We start from the raw sequence: 21,969 nt of genomic DNA on the forward strand, positions 1-21,969 counted from the left end.
CATTCTAGACTCAAGGGTAATTCAAAGTCTTTACCCAAATCAGCTTGACGTGCAGCTGAAAACTCACCCATTCTCACGAGTAGCACAAAGGCGGAGGGCCGAGAGGGGTCCTGCATTCTCCTAAAGGAATTCCACGAAGAGTCCCCTGAGATATCACTAGCTAACTCCTTCAGAGATGAAAAAACAAAATCCACGCATATTACTCTACAAGACTGAGCAAGGCACCTCTATAGGAGTTTTGGAAATTAAACTCCATAAAGGACTCTTAGGGCTCTATTCCCAGTCCTTTAAAAGAGGCATTAGCCCTATTTCTGCACTAATGATAATCCTCTCTCGTCTGTACTACACATATTCCACACTGTGGTTAAGATACTATGTGTAATACAAACAGATTCAAGAATGCCAGTGTGGAGAAGAGTCGTGTTTAAATTAGCATGAACCAGCAAGCTGTTCCCCAAACAGAAAAGGAAAGCGTGGATGCTCAGCTTTCTGTCTGCAAAGGGACTTTAGCACACATGCTCAAAAGGCCCCACGGGGCCCTGTGCAACCCAGGAGCCTCATCCATTTGGAACAAATTAAGTTTCCCAAAAGGAAGCTCTCATTGGGAGGGGATAAGAGGGAAGAAATGACATGCAGAATGTTCTAGAATCTTTATGTAATAACATTAAATTAACTGGCAGTGGTGCCACACAACTTACTAGCCACAAGCATACAAGGGAACGCATTCAATCATCTCTCAAACACTTCACCTCCACTCTGCCGCTAAGCAGTATGACTCGGGGTCTTCATGCATCTTAGGATTAAATAATGCCATGGCACAGCTCCCTAAGGTAACATCCAGGCCACCTTCATCACCAAGGACCCAGACCACACCACCTCTGAGAGGTCCTCACTCTCCCCATTGAGCTTTCAAGGCACGGGCCATTCTTCAAGCTGTTTGTCTCCCCACCACAGTTAGACTTTCAGGTTCTGCTCCCCAGCCCATCACGGTGCTTAAGACGTTACCACACAGTGAAGCGATATGGCACACACACACTCTTCACTATCTCCAGCACAGTTATCTGTATCCACACCTCAGTACTGCAGCTCTTTCTAGAACTTCCTTTTCATCTTCTTCGTATCTGTTACAACAAGAATCCGATGGTTGCTTGTTTAATTAAATTCTTCTCCTTCTCTCTCAACAGTCTAACACACCCATAACAGATACTTAAATGCTAACATCATCGAGACTTGGAATTATCCTGCTTTGCAAAGGGTAAGAAGCCAGACAGAAGTAAGATGCTGACTTAGTTGGCAGAGCCAGAGCTGGCTTGTGTGTCAGTGTTCAGGACATCACACCCACCTTCAAAGGAAATCACTTTACCCACATGTGTGGACATGACGATAACCAAGGAAAGGAGAGAGGAAGGGAAGAGGGAAGGAAGGAAGGGAGGGAAGGAGGGGAGAGGGCGGGGTAGGAGAAGGAGAAAGGAGGGGAGGGAGGGAGGGAAGGGGAGACACTGAGGGTAGGTGGCCACACATTAATCTCAGACATTAAAAAATTGACTTTAAACTAAACTCCTAAAGACATTATGAGTTGAAGTCAGCATGGTGCATTCTGTTCAGAGTACAAATTTTCATACCAAACATCTGAAATGATCCTTTTTCCTAAAAATCACAAATTTCAGATTGTTTTTGTACACTCAACGTTGACTCAGCAGCTAGCATTTACTCTTCCCTTGAATATCCCACTGGGTCAAACAGAACAGATTCTGTAAAAACCTGTCATCTATGATACAATCTGAAAAACAAAATCAAATTGCATTCTGGAAAATACTAGCTTTGAATGAAAACAGGAGTTCCTAAAGTGCTGCCACTTAAATTCTCCCTTCTGTGACTTCTTACCCATCACTCACAGGGATGCTGAGCTCTGGAGGCTGCAAAGATCAAGATGGGCAGGTGATCACTTAGACCTGATGTCACTTTTAAGCAGACTCATCGGGTTGTAATAATAAGGAGAAAGTGTGACTGGTTCCCGCGTGGGCGAAGAAAGGAAAAACCAGAGAAAGCCAGCTCCCCGCTTAAGTTCCTTACCTCAAGCACTCCCTTCTGATGGGTTTCTTTCTTTATTCGTTTTTGGTTTTTGGTTTTGGGGTTTGTTGTTTGTTTGTTTGTTTGTTTTTTTTCCGTTTTCTTTCTGTTGTCCTCATATTCCCCCACTTGACTAAATCTTTCCCATTTCCCTTCCTCAACTCAACTCTTCTATCCTGGAGAAGTCACTCACCACCAGCTCCCGGTTATTGGAAAGAGAGAACAGCAAAGATCATCCCACCCATTCATTTTCCTAAGAGGACACCAAGACCAGGAGCTCAGAACAGGCTCGGGTTGCACCGCTAGGGGACGCTGTGTACAAGGGGGCTCCGATGCTGAGGCCCAGTTCTGCAGCCGCACTTCTCAGCATTTCTGCCTCAAGAGGCTTCCCTCTCTTTCTGCAATTTTTTCCCCTGAAATTAACACTCAAGACCAAAGGAAGGGGAAATAAAAGTAAAAAAAAAAAAAATACGGCTTTCATATACTTAGAGCTCTGGTGATTATTATTCATAATATTGCATCTGGAGAACCAAGGGCAGAAACTCGGTGCTATTACAGCTGTGTGTCCATGTAGTTCACTGCGGTGCACATGGCCTTAAGCCTAATTGACTCCTCTTCCTTGGTATTCACTCTATCTGACAAAAGAATATGTTCTTCCGTTTTCCAAGACTTTGAAACTCAGACCTGTGACTTCACAGTCACGTTAAGTAAGCAAAGGACACTTACACAAAAGGACAAACACACAGCCCTGCTGGGAAGCCTAGAGGATTCTGCTTTAATACCTCCTAGTTGAGGTCCGCAGTAGGTATCTATGACGATGGGTATAGATAGCTTAAGAGTAAAACTTTCACAAACCAGCAGTCGCTGGAAACCCACATGGAAGAAATCTGTAGGTTTCAACTAAAGAGAAAAAGAAGAAAAAAAGTCGAGCGAAAGGGAGAAAGAAAGAAAAAGGGAGAAGAAGGCAAGAGGACGGAAAAAAGACAGTCCAGGGCCCCAGCCTGGAAGCAGCAACAAACCCTGGGTACCTCACATCAAAGGCCAAATGGCAGCAAAGGGAAAAAAAAAAAAAGCCTAAAGTTTAAAGCCATCCACGGTAAACTCTCCCTACGGGAACCAACACAGCGGACCGACCTATTCAGGCAAAGCCAGGTCTCTCCCCTGCCTTGCATTTCCCAGGCACTAGCTAAGCCTCGGGCGGCTTCACCGAGAAAGTTTAGATTCCTTAGACTCAAGGGACGCCAAAGTCACTAGTGAGCAGGGAGCTGAGCGCGGGGCGCTGGGACACCCGGGCCATCTAAGTCCTCGGGGATGCCGCACCGAGGAACTTGGAGCGCCCCACGCCAGCCCTCTCGCGCCCCCAACCCGACCCAGGTAACCAACCCGAGGCCACCTACGTGTCCCTCGGACGGACCCTGGGGCGCACTGACCTGGCCAAAGGGCAGGAGGGCCGCCGGACGGCTGCAGCGACTTCCCTCCCGGGCTGGGTTCCACCGGCTGGTGCGGGAGGCCAGGGCAGCCTCGCCTCCTGCAGGCGGCCTCACACACGCGCGCACACCCACCCACTCCGGGCCCGCGGGCGCGCGCACTCCCAGGCGCTCACGCGCACGGCTACAAAGCCGCGGGTGGTGGGACAGTGCGAGCCGAACGCGCCGATGGGAGGCGGGGCCGTCGCCACCCGCGCCGGGGGACACCCGGCCGCCAGCGCCTTTACCTGCTAGCTCCAGCTCCGCAGTCCCCGCAGCCCCGGGGCCAGACCAGCCCAAGCCTCACCCGGGCACGGCCGGGAGGTTACGAGGGTAGCGCTGCGCTCGGGAACAAGACTCCTGGGGCGTCACTGCCGCCCAGTCCCGACTTCCCCGGCTCTGCGAGCAAGCGGGCGGGCGGCCGGGAAAGAAGCGCGGGTGCCAGCTTTCTTTCCTCTCCCTCCACCTTCTGGCGCTTTTTGCCCCGTCCACGTTGCACAAATCAGCAACTCCCCGCACCCCCCAGGCGCCTTTCCTCAGCAGCTACCCTTACCTGCGTGGCACCCCCCAGCGCCCCTGACTCCTGTGGTTCCCCTCCCCCAGTCATTCACAGAACTTCCCGAGCTGCTGGGGGGGGGGGGGGGGAGGCGGGGGAGGCGAGCCTAAGCCTCCCATTCAGTACCTTCCTGGCGCTCTCCCTCAACCCTCCACATCGGACACACCCACCCGGGTCACCTCTGCCCCCTCCCGCGCTCACCCCCAGCGCCTGGCCGCCTGCAAGGCTTTGGTTGACTCCCTGCACGGTGCATTTTTGTCTTGTTGCTTTTCCCTCCTCATTTGAAAAGCCCTGGAAAACATCGCAGAGTCAAAAAAGAAAGAAAAAAGGCCAAAAAAGAAAAAGAAAAAGAAAAGAAAAAAAAAGACTTCTTGTATGGCCTCCTCCTAGTTGACTTTCTAAACTTTTCAGACAGTGCGAAGTTTCAACCTACGCGGCCCTGGACTACATACAGGCCTTAAAGAAAGGGTTGGCTTTGCCACTAAAAAAAAAAAAAAAAAAAAAAAGGTATGTGTCTTTACAACTGCAAAAATCAAAGCGACTGTGGCTTCGTGCCCCTGGCTCTGATTATAAATTTCTCTTCCGCTCTCCCAGTGTAACTCTGTATGGGCAAACCGTGGTTTTCACGGAGTAACTAAGGGCGGGGAAAGCACACCTGTGGGTGTGGGCGGGCGCAGGGCCTAAGAATCATTTTCTGGAGAGTACCAGCCCAGAAGCCTTACCATCACTCAGTAGACACAGCAGCAGAGAGAGGACTTCCCAGCCTTGCCATCACACCCAGCTCCAGGCCCTCAGGGTTTCCAGAGTCTTCAGAATTCTCTGCTTCTAGCCATAGCTGAGTCCTCCACGCATCAAAAGCAGACGTCTGGGTGTAAAGGCCTGACCATCTCTAGTCAGAGGGACATCTAGGGTTGTCAGACCACAGTAGAGTGGGATTAGCTGACGGGACTGTAGCTGACAGGGAATGAAAGACGATGAGGAAACGGATCGCCACCCCCTTGCTTTGTAGAAAGAGGTCACTGCCAAGAGCGATGGGCAGAGCCGATAAGACACGGGGGGGGGGGGGGGGGGGCGTGGAAAGATTTCAAGCCTTCAGCAGGTTGTGACTTGAAGGGACCACGACCATTTCCTGTCTGTGGTTTTTCACAGTGCTCAAGGCTGAACTCTAAAGCTGGTCATTTATTATGCAAAGCTGTTTACTTTTAAAAATTATTGTTCAAGCTGCACAGGCATGGTGCTGCCCACTTGTAATCTCAGCCCAGGGGAGCTTGGAACGGGATGAAGTGTTTCAGGCCAGCCTGTACTACATGGCCAGCTAGGGCTATACAGCAAGACCCCCTGTCTAATAAACCAAAGGAGAAAACTGTTCAAATCTCTTTTTAAAAGACTTTGCTTTCCAAACTCCTTTTCTACCAATTGGAAACTTATTTTATAATTATCTACTTAGAATAGAAAAAGTACTCCCGATTATTGCTAATATAGTCATACCCAGCACTAACTCTGTTCTTGACAACAAGCAGAAACGCATCCAACAGGGTAGCAGGCAGTAGTCGGAGGTACAGTGCTGGCCTAGCAAGTACAAGGCCCTGAGCTTGAGCTCCAGCACCACAAAAATACATAATAAATAAGCCTGCAAATATAAACCCCTTCCTATCACAAATACCGATGGCTGATCTTCAACTATGAGGAAGTTGGGATGAACAGGAAACCATCAAGTCTTATGCACATATATGAAAGAAAATAATACATTGAGAGGGGATTTCCCTTTAACTATAGCACTACTAAATTCAGAATAATTCTATTTATTGCTTAATTTTCTCTCTCTTCCTACTCCACCTGTTTTGATTCTTCAACACCAATACTTCTATATTTAATGAAAAGAATATTTTAAAGGGATTACGGTGGGTGGCCATTCCTCACTGGTTAAAGGAACAAGATAAACAGGCTTCTCCGAGCTGGCACTCATGTTGATTAATTTCAGTGTGCTGGTTTCATCTCTTGCCTTCTTGAGGAATGTAGTTGCTGTCCCAACTGTGTATTGACTACTTTTAGTACTCCGTGGTCCTTCCCAACCTCAAATAGGGATGTCGGTCCTCATTAAACACATGTATGTTAGGGGTGAAAAGATGTACCTCAGGAATAGATTGCTAGCCTAGCATATGCTGGTTTTGATCTCCACCACCACTACACACACACACACACACACACACACACACACACACACACACACACATGCACATATACACATATGCATATACACACATACCTATATGCACATACATATGCACACATATACACATGCACCCACATACACACATAAACACACACACTGAGTTACTTGCTTTATCTCTTCCTTATTCCATCTACCACAGCCAAAAATGAAATAAGCAAGAGGTCTGCCTGGACAGACCTGTCTTGCTGACAAGCAAAGGCCTGTCTGGATGAGACTGCTCTGCAGCCAGCGTTAGGTCAACAGCCAGAAGTAGGTTAGGTGTCCGGCACAAAAGAGAGACAGTGAGATACAACACAACAGTAGTGCCAAACCTAGACCAAACCAGTTCCCAAGAGGGCCAAGTCTGTAACACAGGATGGCAACTGTGCACTGTGTTTCACAGAATTCATGTTGTCTGGTTTGGGTTTTGCATGTTGTTTAGATGTACGGTCTCACAATGTAGCCCAGGCTGGCCTGGAAAGCACTATGTAACCAGGGCTGGCTGGTCTCAAACTTTCAGCAATCCTTCAGCCTCCCTCGTGCTGACATCACAGGTGTGAGCCATGCTCTAAATTGTCTTTATCCAGGACAATGTATTTGAATGAGTTCCTTATAATCCTAACATCTATGACGTTGTCTGGATGTTGTCTGGATGTGATTAGAAGAGGGTGCCTAGACACATTTTATTTAATGTCTGTCTGGAGTCCTCCTGTCATTCAGACTTAGTCCCCCCACTTCCTTTGGGTGGTCACTCTCATGTTCTCCCCTATGCTTTGCCAGGCACCATGTCTCTGAAATGTGCTTCTTCAGCTGACTTCAGCAGAGGCAAAAAAAAAAAAAAAAAAAAAAAAAAAAGCCAAGCTGCTCCTGCTGATGTCAAGCATGAGGCAAAACACCCAAAGCAACACGGGAGGATTGCCGGGACTCGCAGATTCAATGAAAGACCGGATTTGAGGGCAGCGACAGAGTAGGGCACCTGATGTCATGCGGCCTCCACATGTACGGGTGCCTGTGCACACGCCATGCACAAACACGTACACACAAAACATCTTCAAGTACACAGATTCCCTAGTGGTCCAAAACTTGTCAACAGAGGAGCGTTGACTGGGGTAGGAAAAGCCGTCTGTCATTTCTTCCATGCTGTCATTTGTTCAGAAGGGTTTTGCTGGCTCTTCTCCCTCCTTCGCTCTCCTCGCTGAGTTCCCTTCCCTCTGCAGGAAAACAAACAAACAAACAAACTACCAGCAAGCAACCAAAACTATCAGCTCAAAGATCTGCTGGAACTTTCCCTCCCTTCTTTAATGGAGAAATTGGTCCAAGAATATATCTGGGGAAATGGCATTCTTTGAGGTTTCAGCCTGCTTGACAAAGGGACTCTTCCTTCTCCCAGTATTCGGCCTCTCTCTAGTGTTTTTCCCTGGGGATGGGGTTTATCCCTAAGGACGTTTTCTATTTGAAAAGGCCAGAGGCAAAGGTGGGTGGTGAAATCCAACTTACTTTTAAAAAAAAAGAAAGAAAGAAAAAGTAACCCTCTTTAGGAAAACAATGGCCTAAGGACAGTCCAGGGATGGGCTCTCAGAGCTGGAGCTGCCTGTGTAGCTTCCTGGTGTCACTGGGGCAGTGAGAAACCAGAGCCCGAAGCTGAGTGACGGACATATGCCTGTGTCTTATCACGCATCTCTACGTGAATAACTCAGGTAATGATGGCGGCGGCGGCGGCGGCGGCGGCGGCAGACGAGGGCTGGTAGTTCCTTCTCCCTGCCTAGCAGGAAGAGCAGAGGTTCACCGGCAAAAGGAGGCAAAGAGAGGGAGAATACAGGTGCATGTGTTGTGCATACAATTTTAGAGCTAAAAATTGGATGGTCGGAAAAGTGGACACGGCAAAATATTACTGCACAAACCGGTAAGAGGATAGGAATGTTTCTGGTGAAACGGACTACAAAGAAAGAAGAAATAACTACGAACGTGAAGATTCCAATTACAGTTTTAGTAGAATTGTTTGAACTAAAAATAGGGTGATCGTTAAAAATCTCAAATCAAAGCCCAGTGATGGTGGCGCACGCCTTTAATCCCAGCACTCCGGAGGCAAAGGCAGGCAGACCTCTGTGAGTTCGAGACCAGCTGGATCTACAGAGCTAGTTCCAGAACAGCCAGGGTTACACAGACAGACCCTGTCTTGAAAAACCGAACCAAACCAAACAAACAAAAACACAAAAAGAGAAAGAAAATGATATCTTGAATCAAAAATTAAAAATATGAATATATTTAATTAACTATTAAATAATTTGAATTGTAACTTTAAATTTTACCTACGTAAAAATCAACATTTTTGGTGACTGTGATTGACCAAATATTCACATACAGATAACCTCAAAGGATTTCAAAGAGCTAAGCCTGGTGGTGCATGCCTGCTACCCCAGCACTCAGGAACCTTAATCAGGAAGATATAAGGAGCCTGTATAGGACTGACCTAGGCCCTCTGCATACATGTTATGGTTGTGTAGTTTGGTCTTCTTGTAGGGCTCCTAGCAGTGGGAGCAGGGGCTGTTTCTGGCTCTTTTGCTGGCTTTTGGGACCCTATTCCACTTCCTGGGTCTCCTTGCCTTAATACCAATGGAGGTGCTCAGTCTTACTGTAACTTGATATGCCATGCCTTCTTGATATCTGTGGGAGGCCTGACCTTTTCTGAATAGAAATGGAGGGGGATTTGGGGGGGGGCAGGTGCAGAGGGGAGGAGGAAGGGGAAACTGAGACCAAGATGTAAAAAAAAGGAAGCAAGAGGGCGGGGGAGAAGACAAAAGAAAGAGGGGCAAGGGATGGAGGAAGGAAGGAAGAGAGAAAGAGAAATACATATATTTAAAAAAAAAAAAAAAAACAAGAGTTGCCATGGTCATGGTGTCTCTTCACAGCAATAGAAACCCTAACTAAGATAGATGTTGGTACCAGGGACTGGGGTATTTCTGTGATAGGCTAGACAATGTTTTTGTTTGAAGAGATACTGACTTTGGGACTGTGGATTAGGAAAGCAGTTGAAGGCTTTAAGTGGGACTTAATGGGCATTTAGTAGGAGCATGGAAGACAGTGGTGCTGAGGGTGATTTGAACTGTGGGGCCTGACTCCAGAGGTTTCAGAGAAGAAGAATGTTAGTGTGTGACCTAGAGACTGACTGGTCTTGTGATATTTTGGTGAAGAAAGTGGCTGTTTTTTTCCCTTGTCAGAAGAGTCTGCCTGAAACTAAAGTCAAGAGTTTGGATTAATTCGCTTGGCAGAGAAAATCTCAGAACAGCCTAGTATAGACCCTGTCATGTGGTTACTAGTGTTAACTCTAATGAAGATTTATAATGAAAAGGAGCAAGCTGAGCAAGGGAAAATACAAAATGTACAGATTGAGAAAAGGGGCACCAGGAAGTGGAATGGAGCTAAATCCTGTATTCAAGGACATAAACAGATTAAGAAATGGAATAAAGGGAGTGGTGACCTCAAGGCAAGATCCCACCCAGCTAAGTTTCCAACTTGTGAAAAGGAATTAAAGACAAACTTAGAGCCCAGTGTGGTGGTGAACACCTTTAATCCTAGCAAGTCAGAAGCAGAGGTTGGCAGATCTCTGTGAGTTCCAGGACAGCCAAACTTTGGCAGTGAAGGTAGCCACCAAAACCAGAACGCTGGTGAAGATGTAATTGAACGAGGGAGCCATGTTCCAGCCCTAGCAAGTGAGAGGACCAAGCAGACGCCATAACAGGCTGCCCAGTCTTCTCTCAGAGATCAGGCCTCAATTTCAGTTTCCTGAGACTGAACAAGTAGTTTCTGAGAGAACCACAAACAAAGGGCAGTTAATCACCGGTGCCCCTGACAACAGCGACAAGAGAGATGGGACACACCAAGCCTGGGCCACTGAGCCAGCCCCCACAGTCAGTACATACTAGGCCAGCCAGATTCCACAGCAGCTCAAACAGGGCCTGGGGGGGGGCGGGGGGGGGGGGGGGGGGGGGCGGAGGCGCGACCTTAGCCATTTTTCCTTTGTATGGGATGGCAGGTCCCAGCATACTGGAATGAAAGCGATCTTGTTGATAGCATACATGGATGGTGATCTTTTACGGGACTTCTCTAGGACCCTAACAGCAAGCAGCAGAACTTGGCAGCTTCAGCCACATGATTCTGGATTTAGAGTCAAGGATTGAAGAAAGGGGCTATGGAGTCTTCCTCTTCAACTAAGGAAAGCTACTGAGGCCAGGTATGTGTCAGAGTGTCCCTGAATGGAGGTCTAAAAAACCATTGTGTGAAGCTGTGAAGGTGAAGCCTGGATTGCCTTAGAGACTCCAAGGTGTTGGAGATGCCAGAGCTGTGGGTTACCTGCTAGGAGAGCTGCTAACAGGGAGTGGAACCAGCCTGAGAGAAAGAAGTGTGTTACAGTCAACAAAGCTGAAAGGAGCTGGAGATCTGAAGAACATTTTTATATTAGACATGGAGATGCAGAGTTTGGAGTTCGGGCAGCTGGTTGTCAGTCTTGCTTTGGTCCAATATTTCCTCACTCCACTCCCTTCCCTATGTTTTGGAATTGTAATATATATCTGTGCTGTTATATGTTGGAAGTATGTGATCTGTTTTTTAATTTTGGTTTTACAGGGGTTACAGTTAACAGATTGCCATTAGTCTCTGAAGAGACTTTTTGGATTTTGGACTTTTTAAACAGGATTGAGACTGTAAAAGACTATGAGGACTTCTGAAGTTGAACTAAATGCATTTTGTGTTATGATATGTCTACAAGCATACGGGGTCCAGGAAGTAGAATGTGGTGATTTGAATAAAAATGGCCCCCATAGACTCATAGGGAGTGGCATTATTAGAGGTGTGGCCTTGTTGGAGGAAGTATGTCACTGGGGGTAGCTTTGAGTTTTCAGAAGCTCAAGCCAGGCTCAGTGGCTCACTATCTCTTCCTGCTGCCTGTGGATCCAGATGCAGAACTCTCCAGCACCATGTCTGCCTGCATACCATCATGTCCCAACCATGATGATAATGGACTAAACCTCTGAAACTGTAAGCCACCAAATGTTTCCCTTTATAAGAGTGGCTGCGGCCATGGTGTCTCTTCATAGCAATAGAAACCCTAACTAAGACAATGACTCTTAACTTGATATGATTAATTAAAGAATATAAAGGGCTTAGAATAATCAAGAGAATCTTAAGAAAAGGAACTGGTACAGTGGCTGATAGACACTGAATTAAAAAAAGAACTATGAGTCAATGGCACTTAATGCTAGGATTACCGGCACTCTATAATGAAAACAATAGCTCCCTTCCTTGTACCAACTTTACAAGCATTTTGAGACGCTGTTTTTATTTTATGTTTGACTGTCTTGCTTACATGTGTGTATATGTACCCCATGTGTGCCTAGTGCTGGCAGAGGTCAGAAGAGGGTATGGAACTAGAGTTATGGATGGCTGTGAGGTGACAACGAGGAGCCACCATGTGGGTGCTGGGAACTGAACCTTGTCTTCTCTTGACCACTGAGCCATCTCTCCAGCCCTGTTTTTACACACTTTTAATAAGTTAAAAACCTAAATTTTCAAAGCGAAACTTCAAAGTTTAGACTCTTCATCACCGCAGAGCAGAAAATGTTTCACACGACGTTAAAAAGTACAAGTCCCATGAAATAATATGGCCCTTTCTTTCAGGTAATATGTGGCCATTATACCATGCTAGGTTTTCTTGAGCTCAGGTAGTTGTTTGGATATCTGTGCCAAGTCACACAATGGGAATGTTCTGAGAACTATGAGTGGCATTGGGCCACCCTGTGCAACAGTGGGAAAGAGGGATTTTCTGTACTACGAGTCTTTTCTGTCATTTCCGTTGTTCTGCCTTGTTGGCCCCTTATACCTTCTGGAGCAAGGTGAAAACAATAATGGTAACAGTCCCTCAACCAGAAGCTCTGAAGCTGTTCTGGGTATAGACCCAACCTTTGAGAACCTAATCAAAGCTGTGAAACTTCTATACCCATAAACACACTCATTTTGATTTATGAGAGATATCTTAGCTATAGTATATGCTCTTGGGCACCCAGCTGTGCAAGACTAGCTCCCATTTTTTCCCCCAGGGTACTATTGGGGAGAGAGAGATAAGAGATATTAGGTAGAAGGATAGAGGGGAGAAAAACAGATAGAAACACAGGATAGCCTTGGGAGGGCCTGGATCAATATCCACCAGCCCCTTTTATCTCTGCTAAAGGGCTTTTTATAGGAATGCCAAGGAGTGGAGCAAAAGACCTCCCCCTAGCACAACCAAGTGCAAACCTTTCCAATCACCTGGTAACCACACACGTGGCCAAGCAATCCTCTAATGTAGCCCTGCTGGATAAAGCAAGCTCAGATCTCACTAGGAAACCTTTGTGAGCCTCCACACCCAGCTAGTCTAGACTTCTCAAACTCTCTAGTGGTTAGTTAAGGTCATTGCATTAATAAGATTGTATCTCGGTGGCTAAAATATTGGAAAGAAGCAGCCTAAGAAGGAAGAAGTTGTTTTGGCTCATGTAGCAGAGGATTCCAATCCATCCTTTAGGCAAGGCAAGTAGAGTGGCCCGGTTAACAGCAGCAGGCATGTGGCAGAGGCAATTCACAACCTAGTGGGCCAGGAATCAGAACACCAAGCCACAATCATGGACTGGGCTATAATGTTCAAAGGCCCATCCCTAGTAACCTGTGACCACTGGCCAGGCCTCATGCCCAAAGGTTGGGCAGCTTCCCGACGTATCTCCATAACATGATGGCAAAGCACTAAAACACAAGCTAGGGGGACCATCAAGGATTCAAACCATAACAGCTTCGGACCCAATTTCTCCCCAGCAGAATACAACACAAATGGCTTCTTTTAACTGTAGGACCATCTGTAAAATCCTCCAACACGTGCTTCTTCAAGCCTTTCTGTCCACTGTGGCTCTCTGAGGTGGTAATACCTACACCAACTTTGGAGGGTACGGATTCAAGATGATTGGCAGCCATAGTCCTGACACCTAAGTGACCACATGGAAAAAAGTCCCTTGTTTTGTCTTATTTTACATTTTATTTTATTTTATTTTGAGACAGCATTTCACTATGTAGCCCTGCCTGGCTTGCCTGTAACTCACTAGTTAGACTAGCCTGGCCTCCAACTGACAGATCTGCCTGCCTCTACCTCCTGAGTTCTGTGGTGCAGGGCACTACACCAAGCCTCCAGAAGGCCATTTCTGCCAACACAAACACCCTGTTTGGATTTTCATTTTACAAAAAAAAAATAAATCTTGTTCTCTGTGACACTAACTTTGGGGAATCTGCCCTATTGCCTTAGCTTAACTTGGGTCTATATTAAAGACATTCTGAATGTTGGTTCAGAGCCTCTGTGGGAATCATCATCCAAGTCTGTGGATGAGTCAGAGAAAATGAGAGACTCTAGTATTGCCCCTAGATTGAATCTCACTAAAAGAGAGCCAGATAGAGAGATGTTACACCTTTGTACAAATGCTGCCTGATTAAGCATTGATTATGTCTGCTGACTGACTCTGCCAATCCCCTGCATTTCTCAGAGACTGACCAAAGGCAAAAGCAGAAGACATTCCAGATTTAAGACACACACACACACACACACACACACACACACACACGATGTTGGCAATACTGGGTACAAGTTATTGATATACCTACCCCAAATGGATAAAACTCATGCTGAGGACAGCAAGATGGCTCAGTGGACTTGTCACTAAGCCTGACAAGTTCCACCCCCAGCATCTACACAGTAGAAAGGGAGACTTTCTGACCTTCACATGCTCACCATGGCAGGTGCACCCCCACAGCACACAAGAGTCTATTTACAAATAGATACATAAATGTAAAACAAGGTTGAGCAAAAGATAACAGACACAAAATACTGCACTCTATATGATTATATAAGGTTTTAAAATGGGTGAAACTAATCAATTACAATAGAAACAAAACAGTGGTTGCCGAAGGAATGGAAAGAGACTCAAAGGCTTACAAGGAAAGTTTCTATGGCTAAAGAAAAGTCTTATAGCTTTTTTAGTGTGGTAGTTACAGAGTGTATATAATTGTCCTAACCCATCAAACTAAGTACTTAATATTAATAAAATGTATTGTTTGTGAACCTCACCCAAATTATTCATTAATTCATGTAATTTGAGAAAGGGCTATGGAGCCCAGACTAGCCTCAAACTCATGATTCTCCTATCTCCACCTCCAGAATGTTGGGATTATAAGCATGTGCCACCACACCTGGCTCAATAATACACTTTTAAATGAAAATGAAATTATGTGGATTTATTGAAAACAAATTAGTGGTGTAATAATGTTCAACCATAAGATCCTTTGGGGCTATCATTGTCACTGCTACATAACCTTAGAACACCCAAGAGCAAAAACTGATCATGTTATTGTATAAAACAGACCTGTCACAATCACACCCTAAGACAAGCTAGCTTTATAAGAAATATATTTAGTTTGTTTCTGTGCAAAACTATGACTTCCCATGGCCAACACCCTCATTCAAAACAGATATAAAATATGCTTCCATGGATAGTGGTATACTAAATGCTCTGAGATCAGTAGGCTATAATAATTCTGAGATGGACTCATCTTTTGAGAGTTTTGTTCCATATCATCTTCTCCCTGAATTTGTTACTCAGGCATGTATGTGACCAGAGAGAAAACAGAAGAGCCGAAAGTATTTACAGAATGATGAGAGGTCATTCACAGAGTGATGTGGCTAGACCTGACGGGAAAACGTGTTAGGTGTGGGACAGTAACAGAGTGAGGTCTGTGTGTTCTGAAAGCAGTGGGCCCCTGCTTCCTGAAGTGGTGTTAGAGGTCAGGCTGACCTCAGAAGGGAAAATGCTGCAAAGAACGTACAGGTAGAAGTGGCAAAGCTACCCTCTGGGGACCAGGGCTCCAGTTCACCCTACAGAAAAGGACGATGAAGGGGCTAGGGATGCAGTGTTAGTAAAATCAGAAGGTCAATATTGTCCTCGGCTACATGGTATGTTCCAAGTCAGCATGGACCACATGAGACCCTATCTCAAGACAACAATAAAATAAAAATAAAATGTATAATTAAAGAAGGGAAGTTATAACTGAGCCTTGATAGATTTCACTGATGATGCTAGTTGAGCTCCCATGTCCATGAAAACATCCAGAAAAGGAATACAGTCCTCCTGATAGTCCTTTCATGGACTTCAGGTTTCTGAAAGATTAACAATAAAAACAACAGAACTTCTTCTCCAAGAGAGATCTGTACTGGTGTATAGAAATTTAGATAAGATAGACTTGATCCTGTAGTAGCAAGTCTTGTCAGGTGCAAACGAAATGTTCATAATCAACTCCAAAGTGGACTAGAGGGGACATAATCTTCCCATAATTCTTACTGTAAAGAAGAGTTCAGGAGTGCAAGGCCTGTTCATTTCCACATACAGGGAGGTTGAGCCAGTCTGGGTCAGTCTGACCCCATAAAACAGATGAATGAGTTGGCCATCAAAGGAGAGAGGGAGAATACACGCAGTCTTGGCACTGTAGACTCTGTCTTAGTTACTTTCCTCATTACTGGGACAAAACACCTAACAAAATCAACTTAAGGAAGTTACATCAGCATGCAGTTTGAGGGGACAGACTATCACGACCAGGAAGGATAGGAGAGAAAGTTGCTCTAGCTATAGCACAAGTGTGAAGGAACTGGCCACACTGTGTCCACGGTCAGGAGACAGAGAAGTGAATGTTAATGCCCAGCTTTGTTTTTTTTTTTTCCTTTTTGTTCTTTTTGATTCAGTCTAGGACCCCAGACTATGGGCTAATGCCTCCTATATCCAGATTCAATCTTCCCTCCACAGTTAAGCTTCTTTGGAAATCCCAATGATGACACAACATACACACATCACACATAGCACACACACACACATGACTAGTCAGCAACACATGCCCCAGAGGTGTATCTCCTAGATGACTCCAAATCCAAGGCAAGTTGCTAATGAAGATTACTCATCATAGTCTCCTGCCTACCAAATCGAGTCTACAGAATGCTATTTCTGAATGTACAAGCTGCCAGATACAGAAGCCAACATTGAATCTCTAGAATGTATTATTACTGGAGGGGATCAGTTGACAGCTTGCTACAAGTGGACTAGATTAGGCTTCTTCTATGTTGGAAAGATTAGTGGTTCCTATTCTGGATGTATCATTTTATTTCCTATCCTTGGAGCCCTATCCTGATGCCTTTCAAAAGATGTAGATAGCCGGTGTTTAGCACCTGGACAGTCCTCTGTGCCTTTTGAGATAGAATTTGATTTTCCTCAGCACGTTCTTTCAGCCAAGGATGAGATGAGCAAAGTGGTGATAGGCAAGATGACTCTTCTCACAGTGGACTATGGTCAATAATGACTAAAGAAGGTTAAACCTAGCCATTTCTGTCTAAAGGGAGACATCTCTGATGGGCCATCTTTGCTTCCAAGGCCCAAACTGGGCTAGCAAAGGTTTTGCAGGGGTGGGGGAAGACTATATCATGGTTTGGTGGCATCCTTCTCCCTACACTGCTTATCTACCTCTTCTTTTCTTAGATGTCACTCTCTAATAGACGTACTTCTTTTTTGTTTGTTTGTTTTTAGAGACAGGGTTTGTCTGTGTAGCCCTGGTTATTCTGGAACTCTGTAGACCAGGCTGGCCCAGAACTCACAGAGATCTGCCTGCCTCTGCCTCCTGAGTACTGAGATTAAAGGTATGCTTCGAAGGTACACATTATGGGTAGTACTTCCTAGAAATCAGCCAGTGGGGCTGAGTTAGAAGTACATCTATCAACTCAGCTTTACTAGCTGATTTCTAGGAAGCACTAACCATAATGTATACCTTCTACAAGTGACCTGGCTGTCTTACTATTTATCTTTAAATAAATTTTACATGACAGCCTTTCAGTTGATACTTTCTAATTTCCTGACTGGAAACTGTTATATCTCCTTACTATATCTTAGCCCTTTGTTTGTGTTAGTATTGTAGATTTAGCAGCTTGTAATCATTTGCATTACTAAAGGTTGCTTTATCCTTACAAAGGCAGAGCTAGATAGATCATGCTCCTTGATTGCTATGTTACTCATTAGATGTTTTATTTATAGTCAAACCCTTCATACTGACCTCATCAGGTTCACTTTGTCACTCTCTTTAGTTTCTAGTACTAAATTGTCGTGGAATATTAGTTTAAGATTCTGTATGTTGCTGTATTGACCTTGAATTTTTTATTACTGAAAAGGAAATGACAGTTGCTAAAAGACATAGGATCAAGAGAAGGACTGCTGACACAAACCAGCCTATACACTTTAGGAATGCCCTAACTTTAAAATGGAACTCAAAAAATGCATTGCTTCGCAGAAGAGGTCTTGCTTTTATTTCCATAGGAAAAGAGAGGCTGTGGAATCCTTTAGGGTTGATATGGATCAGGTTTGATCATGGGAGACCTCCTGAAACTTGACAGGTGATATCTATCAACAAAGGTTACAGCGGGTTTTCCCAAGGACTTGGCCATTAACTCAGTTTCCTCAAGGACCCCTAAAGATGTCTTTGCCCACAGATAACAGAAAGCAGTCTGCAGAACACGATGCCCACATTCCCAAGAGATAGTTGGGTGGTTATTGGTTATTTGGTGACTTATGGATGTTATCATTTAGGAGAATATAGGAATATAGGGTAAAAAAGGGCAACTATTAATCTCAGATATTTTGCATTTGCATGGATCTTGGTATATTAATACAAATTTAAAGTTATTTCTGTTATATTGTATATATGTTTCTACTTTTGTTTGGGATATTGTGCTTATGCAGCTCATTTAAAAATGCAGTGTATAATTAAGAAATGAGGTTAGTAATTAATCTATAATAATCAAACTTGTAGTCACATTAGGTATGTTTTCAAGATCATAAAGAGATATATTTTAGATAGATAGACTTCAAAGACCTATAGAATATGGCATTTAAATTTTTTGTTAACATAGGGTTTTTCATGAAATGAGACACATCTGCTCCTGGTAGCACCAATTTACCTCAGAAAAGATGATGGGCATTTAAAAAAAAAATCCTTGTGGAGTTTGCGTTCATTGTGGCAATGTTAGCCACTGGACAAAGAAACTGTTCTTGTCTTGACTGCTGACAATATACTGTACAAACTGGACATGCAGGACACATAGGGAAGCAACTATCAAACTTTGCCAATACAAGGCAGGACAGTCCTTCAATTTTCCTGCTTCACTGAAAAGTCTGCCAGATACTCTAGGCCTGTAGGCAGAAGATGCATGCCCCAACATTACAGAGGAACTCTGGGTGACTGTCCAGGAAGCCAAATGTCTCTGTTGTTAGGTAACATTACACCTTTCTGGAGTCTTTGATGGAGTTAAAGACTAAATAATTAGAGTTATAGTTTTCCTTAGTTATGATAGAAAGTAAATTAGATATAAAACATTGGAATCACTAAGATAAGATAGATAATGGAGTCTTTTCTCTGAATTTGCTAAATACAAATAGACTGAACATTGAAAATGTAATTCTTACTTGATAACTCTTTTGTTGTATATAGTTTTACTATGTTAAAGTTAAAATCTTTCTTTTTATTTAGACAAGAATGGGAAATGTGGAATATTAGTTTAAGATGTGTTACATTCATTTATGCTGTGGAATATTTGTTTAATGATGCAAAGATGTGTTACACTCTTTTATGTTGCATTAGTTTAAATCTGTAAAGCTGTGTTACCTTACCTATCTAAAACACCTGATTGGTCTAATAAAAAGCTGAACAGAAAGTAGCTAAGCAGGAGAGAGAAATAGGTGGGGCTGGTAGGCAGAGAGAATAAAGAGAGAAAGGAGGAGGAGGAGTGAGGAAAAAGGAAAGGGAGAAAGGACACCAGAGGCCAGCCACCCAGCCACACAATCAGCTATGGAGTAAGACGGAAAGAAAGGAATATAGAACAGAGAAAGGTAAAAGCCCAAAGGCAAAAGGTAGACTGGATAATTCAAGTTAGGAAAAGCTGACTAGAAATAAGCCAAGCTAAGGCCAGACATTCATAAGTAAGAATGAGTCTCTAAATATTTATTTGGGAGCTGGGTGGTGGGCCTCCAAAAAGGAAAAAAAAAAAAAAAACTAAATACTCTGTTTATTTTATTCTTTGTAGTGGAGTAATCTTTTTGTATACTGTGAAGATGTGTCTTTTCCAAGGTGCCTTCTGATTGGTTTAATAAAGAGCTGAATGACAAAAAGCTAGGCAAAAAGTCTAGCGGGGACATCTGGACAGAGAGAGCACTGGGAAGGAGAAAGGCAGAGTCACCAGCTGGGCTCAGAGGGATCAAGACATGCAGAATGAGAGGTAAAAGCCACGAGTCACCTGGAACACGTAGATGAACAGAAATGGGTTAATTTAAGTTATAAGAGCTAGTGGAACAAGCCTAAGCTATAGGCTAAGCTTTCATAATTAATAATAAGTCTCTGAGTCATTTTTTTGTGAGCTGGCAGCCCAAAGAAAAATCTGTCTGCAAGTCTTTCCTTTTAATAATTTTTTTAAATGCTCTGCAACTGGCATATCACTTTATACTTTTTAAAGGGGCTTTGTGGCTGATTTCCAGGCTCTAAATATTTGTGTCCCACTCAGATAAGGGTGAGAGTATAAGAAGGAAGGGATATAAGAGGTGGCTAGATGGTGAGGATTCTCTGGTCATGAGTAAGATGGATGAGCTTATGGATAACAAGCACTAGAAAACTTCCTTACCCATGCTGCCATTCAAGGACAACATGAGAAGACATCAACTACATAAGAAATGAGCCCTCACCAGACACAAATCTACCAGTGTCTTGACCTTGGACATTCTAACTTTAGAACTATACTCTATGAATTGCTTCTGTTTAAAATTTGCCCATCCCCTATGATGTACACAATTATTATTATTTGTCAATTTAAGTCTTCTTTCACAGGTGCTGGGGTTTGAACCTAGGCCTTTGCATGTACTGAGCAAGTCCTATACCACTTAGCTACATCCCAAAAGAAAATAAAATTGAGTAGCCAGTTTAATGTGTTTTATCACAGTAATATAAATGGTCCACGTCATTGTATGTATTTCAATCCTTGCACATATTAGATTTTCTGTCCTTTTCAGAAGGAAGGAAAGGCAGGGAAGGAGGGAGGGAGGAGAAAGAGAGAGGGAAGAAGAGACAGTGAGAGACAGGGGTATGTGTGTGGGGGTTGCTGATGAAACCTAAACCCTCATCAAAGTGTTCAAAACTAGGTACCACTCCTATCCCACCCTTGTTCTGTGTATTGAACCCAGGGCTTCAGGAATGCTAGGCAAATACTCTACCACTGAGCTATATCCCAAGTTAAAAACAGGTCTTCTATGTGGGGTTATAAACCTTAACCAAACAGGCTGGAGAAGGTTTATCTGTGTAATTGATACTGTTGCGTCATTAGCTCTGCCTCCTTTGGGGTCAGCTCTACCTCTGCACTGACTCCATTAGCATTTGGCTACTTTGTTATCATTTTTTGTTCCTTTGTCTTTCCCATTGTTTTAGTTACTGTTCTATTGCTGTGAAGAGACACCAGGACTAAGGGAATTCTTTAAAGAAAGCATTTCATTGGGGGCTTGCTTACAGTTTTAGAGGGTCAATCCATGATCATCATGGTGGAAATCAAATACTCATGGCACTGGAGTGGTAGCTAAGAACTGGTCCCTGAGTTGCAGGCAAGCAGAAAGAGACACTGGGCCTGATGTGGACTTTTGTTTTATGGGATTTTTTTTATTTTGTTCTTTTCAGCATAATAATTTTATTGATTCTTTGGGAATTTCACATCATACACCTGGATCATACTCATTTCTCAGTCCTTCCGTGTTCAGCGCCCACCCCACCATTGTGACCTCCCCCACTCAACAAAATAAAAATAGAAAGAATAAAAATACAAGTCCAATTTGTGTTATCTATATACTCACTGGAGCATGGTTAAACTCTTGATTTGGGCTTTTGAAACCTTGAAGCCCACTCTCAGGAATTCTCAAAGCCCACTCTCATCCTCCAACAAGGCCACACCTCCTAATCCTTTCAAATAATTCCACTGAGGACCAAGCATTCTATGGGGGCCATTCTCATTCAAACCACCACAGCCCCAAATCCCAGGACAGTGCTGAGACTGTGAAATCCACATTCCAGTCCTGTTAGCCACTGAGGTTTTCTTTTTAATTTCACTAGTGTATATTTTATTCACATTTTCTTTAAATTGTCTCACAAGTCTCTCTTCTGTTTTCCAGCTTTATTTTCCTCTCTTCCTGGTTGAAAAAGAAAAGCCTATTACACTACCACCATTTTATAGCAATATTCCCTTTTCATAACACAGCTGTCCCAATAGCTCTAAACCACCCCTTATAGTCCACTAAATAAGTAACCCTAACTTAGTACCCAGCCCTTAGTAGCTCAGCAAATACTCGTTAGATTAATTATTGTAAATGAACAAATGTTCCTTCAACTGTATGTCAAGTTCTACACTGTAGGGAAAAGATAAAATGCTAACAAAATTGACAGTTTAGACCAGAGGAATAAGAAATATTAAGTGTCTGTGTCCCAAGTTTTCCAAAATCAGTTTTAACATAACCTAAGATGATCAATATTTAATTTAGATCCAT

The 21,969-nt window shown here is 43.9% G+C and overlaps 1 protein-coding gene across 2 annotated transcripts in view; it reads right to left on the reverse strand.

The window, feature by feature from the left end:
• Lpar1 (lysophosphatidic acid receptor 1) overlaps positions 1 to 3,600 on the reverse strand; it is a 124,081-nt gene extending 120,481 nt beyond the window's left edge. The window contains exon 1 of one of the 2 annotated variants that reach the window (XM_059254398.1): positions 3,501 to 3,600. The gene's annotated coding sequence lies outside the window, so the exon portion shown is untranslated. The remainder of the gene's footprint in view (positions 1 to 3,500) is intronic. The other variant, XM_059254399.1, reaches the window with a different exon arrangement.
• Positions 3,601 to 21,969: the final 18,369 nt, after the last annotated feature.

The sequence above is a fragment of the Peromyscus eremicus genome, chromosome 2, assembly GCF_949786415.1.
Source record: "Peromyscus eremicus chromosome 2, PerEre_H2_v1, whole genome shotgun sequence".
NCBI classification, from domain to species: domain Eukaryota; kingdom Metazoa; phylum Chordata; class Mammalia; order Rodentia; family Cricetidae; genus Peromyscus; species Peromyscus eremicus.